Raw genomic sequence first — 6,048 nt, 5'->3', positions numbered from 1 at the left:
TATTGGATTAAATGTTAGTATGAATATAACATTTTATAGCTGTATATTTAGACCCACGTTCCTTATGAACAGAAAATTTTATAAGATTGATTTGCAAATATGATACACATCATTTTATGATACATAATTCAAAATTTCTCTTCACTGCCCCAAATTGTGCAAACCATTCTGACTATGAGAGAAATATCAAAGCAGTTTAACTTTAGAAGTTTTACCTTTTTGTGAAAAGCCAACCACAGTCAATGTAATATTTTATAGCAAATATAACAGTTCTTCAAGTTATTTTTAGGAGAAAAAAATGAGATCTGTTTTGAAACTATAAAAAGTGGTTAAGGTAAAGTGGTCATTAAAGATGAAATTGATATTGAAGCTCCTTTTTAAGATTCAAATATTTACTAAACCACTAGGAAAAGTTGTGGAACATGGCAACAGGCACCAGCGCTGATAAGATCTGACCCTGCATAGCGACCCAGTAGGGAGTATCTGGGAGCATTTCACAAGCACTAGGAATCTGGTGTTTGGTCTCATACCCCAAGAATTGTCACCTAACTGCAGAATCTAGCTTTAACTGGGGTTGGGCCAGCCAGGGCAAAGAAGAGTTGGAAAGGTGACAGGTCAGTAATGCTAAACTTTATGTGATTGGACTACCCACTTAAGCCAAGACCCTCTATAAAATGTGTGTGTAGATGATTAAAGTGAGCGGCCATCAGCTATCTCTCTGAGTGGTTTCTCTGCCCATGGATCATCCTTCACCCTGTGTCTGCCCAAACCCAGTGTCCAACATGTCCAGTGCCCAGGGCCATGTTTGGGAAAACAGATCCCCAACCAAATGTATATGCTTTGATAAAATAAATTTTAACTAAAAAAATGGCATTTAAACTTTCTCAAGCTTAAACTGCCCTATTATACTCAGAGTACAAATTTACTAACTCAACATCCCCTGATTTGGAATTTAGTCCTGGTCTAGTCCTTGATGATTTGTCCCTAAATGTTCATAAGGCCAGTGTCCCTTGCGGTCCATGGGTGGGTCCAGTATCCCAGGATGCTCAGAGTTTCTACTGATTTGTTAGTGGATCCCTGATACTCAGAGGACAGCTTCTCCTTGCTGGTGCTTGTTACTATGTATCCCTTTAGCTCACCTTGTTTCTCTGATCCTGTGTAATGGTTCAGAATTGCTGCTTTTCCTGAACTTCCCCTAGGCATGAATGAGGGGTCAACCAGAGGCTGCCATTCGTCTTGATGTGTGTATGACATGGGTTCGCCTTGTAAGTTGCTACTTCTGACCCCATTAGATGATTCTGTTTGACCTATCGCTACTCTCTTATGCAAGATTTAACATCACCAATTGATAAATATCAATTGTATTTAATTAGATTACCTTCCAATATAACAATGGTGGCCCCCTTCCAATATAACAATAAATAGTAAATGCTTGAGTCATTTCTTCAAGAAAGTTATAATCCTTTTATACATGCAGTAATGTGAATTATTCTAATAAATTGGATTTAATTTTTTTCTGGAAGTGTTTAGGCTAAACACTTATAAAGAACATAAATATTACATGTTACTAGTTTTGCTGAACATTCTTCATTATCATAGAGAATACTATATAGCCTAAAGTCTATCAATGTTTCCATAAGGTAAAAAGTAAAAAAAAAAAATCAAGAATAGTAAAATAATACAATTAATTACATTTTAAACAATTATTACTTTTAATATTATCTTATAAAATCTATCTTTTCTACAGAAACAATAGTACTAGACACATTTTTATTTTTAAATAAAATATTTATATACAGCAAAAAGTAGTGTGTAGTAAAAAGTTGCAATTGCTTTTTATAAGTCAGGAGCAAAAATAATCATTAACTTACTTTTTATTAGCTAATATTTTCTCATGTTTCAACCAGTACATGTAGATTACATAGATTAACTTTGATTTGACATAATTTGAAAACAAGTTATATGATTTAGGAAGAGAATAATTTGAATTTGAATTGTTGCTGAAAAAATCAGGATAACTTACAAAAGAAAATATAGGACAGTCTATGTGATTATCCTTTAAATAAATATAATAAAATCTCAGTATATTCTTTATTATCAAGGAAATGAAGAGAGACTTCTTCAGAATTTCTTCAATAAACAAATTGATATTAGAGAGTATTATGTCTTGATTTTTTTGGTACTTTTTTGGGGAGGTGTTCATATCTGGTGGTACTAAGGGTTTATTCTTGGTTTTGTGATCAGAGATCACTCCTAGCAGGGCTCAGTAGAACTAATGCTGTGCTGGGAATAGAGTTCAGTCTGGCCTCGTGCAAAATAAGAATTGTACCTGCTCTCCTGTCTTTCTTGTTCAGTGGAGGATGCATTTTTTCAGTCTCATACTACGTAAGTATTGTTAATATTTCAATACACATCACCAGTAGAACTTCTGGGACACTGAGCCACTGCAATTGATACTTGATGACCCTTATTAAAAATGATATAATTGCAAAATAACAACAAAATCCCCAACAATCCCATAAAAAAAACGGGAAGAAAACCTGAACAGACAGACATACAGATGACTACTAGGTATATGAAAGAAGTGTTCTTCATTATTTATCATCGAGAAACTACTATCAAAACAATGACGTATCGTGTCACACTGTTGAAACTACATACATCCAAAAAAATAGAAACAATCAATCCTGGCAAGGGTGTGAAGAAAAGGGTACACTTATCCACTATTGATGGGGATATTATTTGGCTTAGTCTCTATGGAAAATTACATGCACACATCTCAATAATTAAGACTTGAAATCATATAACCAAGCAATTCCAACTCTTGGCCAAGGGCCCCAAAACACTACTTTGCAAAAATATTTGTATTCATTTTGCAATCTATATGGTGTCCATATTTATATTGCTGAGAACAATTTCAACGTCAGAATACATAGAGTAATACATATTGATGGAAAGCAAGAGAATTCTGAATGATAATTTCCCAAACATTATTTAAAATATGCTATTTGATCACTGATAAGGTCAATTCCAAAGAAAACCAATAGACAAAGATCTCAAATATTTATGCCATGACTTTAGTGATTTTGAATGAAAGAAAATTGCCTTTTATATCCTAATGTGTCCAAAATATGTGCCTTTCTATATTGCATTGTTGCACTGTGCACTGACTGCCACAATGGGAAATTTAAAAGACATAGTTATGAGCCATTTCTAGAATGCAATAACCTGGCAGCCTCCAGTTCATGACAGTTTGAACCACGCTAATCATTTTAGAAATCACTGGGATATCATTATACAACACCACTGAGAGCAAAAGTGGCAAATTATTTAGCTTTATTTTATTTTAATTCTATAATTAAGTAATTGGGCTTGGAACAGTTTACTACTTCCGCTTTAATGATCATTTTACTATATAACTATAGTATTCACAAAAAATATTATCTTCTCATACAGAGCCAATTAGAATATGCATTATTGTAAGTAATAAAATGTTTTACTAATCAAACATTTATATGGATTACACTTTTTAATGCCATGGGAAATATAAGTAATGGAATCAGATTACTTAATGATAAATGTTCTTAATTAGTCTTTAACATGTCCAGATAGTATATTTTGTGTTTCTAACTTAAATATTATTTTCTTAGTGAAACAATGTATTTTTAATATTGATTTGAGTATTTGAACATTCAGACTAAGAATCTTATTCTTATTTGGGTAGAATAAGAATATTATTATGAGACTGGAAATATTATTAGTAGTGCCGTGGTTAAGGTATTTTCACTGAATATATCTCAACTAAATTGTATTCTTGGAAGAGTCTATAGTCTCCCAAGTCCTGCCAGAAGTGATCCATGAGCAGAGGTCAAGAGATAAGATGTAGTCCCTTAAAAAAAAAAAAGAATATTATATTGCAGCCACTTAATTTTTTTCCTAGAGTTGTCATTTAAAATATTGATTTATATTCAGTGGGTGGACAATTAGGCAAGAAAGATTTCACCAACATAAAGAGTGTCAAGGGGGTCGGGATGATAGTACAGTGGGGAGGGCGTTTGGCTTACACGCAGTCAGTCAAGCGGGTTCGATCCCTGGCATCCCATATGTTCTGCCACGCACTGCCAGGAGTGATTCCTAAGTGCTGATCCAGGAGTAACCCCTGAGAATCACTGATGTGACCCAAAACGTCCCCTCAAAAATGATAAAATAGTAAGAATTACAATTTGCATTTTACATTTAGAACATTGATTAAGATTAGTTAATAACAAATATTTTGTAAAATTTTCAATTTTCATAGAACTATAGGTTTCATGTAAATCAGTTTTCCAAGTATTCTTTACCTTTTTTCTTGTTTGTTTTCTTGGGTCACACCCAGTGATGCTCAGGGGCCCATATGGGATGCTGGGGATCAAACCCAGGTCAGCAGGGTGCAATCAAACGCCCTCCAGGTTATGCTATCTCTCCGGCCCCGCTTTTATTTTATTTTTTTAATTTAATTTTTTTTTGTTAGGGAAACCTCTTCAGTAGTGTTCTATTCCATTTGCACAGGCCACATGGTTTGATCAGGAGTCACCCACAGTGCCACACAAGGTGATGTTACCTTGGAAGTGGAGTTGGAGGTGGAAGTGGTGTGGTGGAGGCATCAGGCAAAGGACTTAAATACAATTGGTCATTTTCAAGTGATTATTCTAAAGCTTGTCCATAAGAGAGATGGCCTGTGAAACGGATAATAGAAATAGCTGGGACTGAAGAGATAATGGAAATATCTGAGACTAACCCTTAAAGGAACACACAGGTCAGTTAACTTTTTGCCTTTATGTTTTCTACATTTCTGGTAAGAATGTGAAATGCTTGCTCTTTTCAGGAAGCAATTTTAAAACTAAAGTTCCAGATAAAGCTCTTTGGTCCTGTGTGATCATCTCTAGTTTTTATCTCAGAGTGAAAAACACATATCAACAAAATACTTTTCTCATTAATTAATCGTTGAAGAAGGATTTTTACAGCCAGAAATATCCTTGGATAAAAATCCGAACACACAGTTGTGTGTAATAGTTTCATTCAAAATAGGAAAACCCATAAAATATGCCAAATGTCTTTTTTTATTAATAAGATATTATTTTTCTATACAATGAAATACTGTCAAATGTTAACAAAATGCATAATTAATACAATTGTGTTAACTAAAAAATAGTATGTACTATATAAACATATTTTAAGAGCTAAATAGACACAGTTTATCAGGGTGGAAAACATTTAGACTTAAGTACAATAGCAGAGAGTGAAACAAATATAAAGGAAATATGTATATGCATATCTTCTATCAGACATCTTCTAAGTCTTAGCTGATTTTTTATGACTTTTCTTATTAATTGATGTGCTAAAATATTAATGTGTTATCATCTTGACATACATTTTTAACATATAAAATTAGTTGAAACTAATTTAGAAAATTATTTGTTTCCATTTATCAAAAGACTAGACAAATGAAATTACTAATAAGAACTTTGGCCAGAAATATGCTTTTTTTTATCAATAAAGTCATTGCTCAACATTTTATTATTTCTATTAAAATTTATAAGAATTTAACATAGGAAGAGAATTAAAAACCTATGTTAGATCAAGTCAAATGAGTGATTCTCAAGACACCAAGTCTGATCCTTAGAACCATTTTGCCCCAGAAGTGCCAATAGATATGGCTGGTCTCAGCACTGCTGGCTAGAGTCACAGTACATCACTTTGGCCATAATAGGAGAGGCTGACTGGTAGGCCATTCAGTCTCAGGAAAACATGTAATTCATTTAGGGGCCTTCCAAACAGGGTCTGGTGTCCCAGGAGTCATTCCCAGCTATACTTTCCTAAAGAGGTCAGATGGTTCAATGCCAAGGCATGAAGATGCAGAAAGACTTCAGGAGCTGACACTGGGCAGACTATTCTAGGAATGACCAGAGCAATATCCGGGGATGCTTAAGAGATGAGGACAGGAGGAGATCATGCAGTGCTAGATCTCCAACTGTTTTTTCCTACATGTAAAACATGTGTTCCAAACAT

The sequence above is a fragment of the Sorex fumeus genome, unplaced genomic scaffold, assembly GCF_029834395.1.
Source record: "Sorex fumeus unplaced genomic scaffold, SorFum_2.1 ptg000240l, whole genome shotgun sequence".
NCBI classification, from domain to species: domain Eukaryota; kingdom Metazoa; phylum Chordata; class Mammalia; order Eulipotyphla; family Soricidae; genus Sorex; species Sorex fumeus.
The sequence above is the reverse complement of the archived record's forward strand: the minus strand, read 5'-3'. Positions refer to the sequence as shown.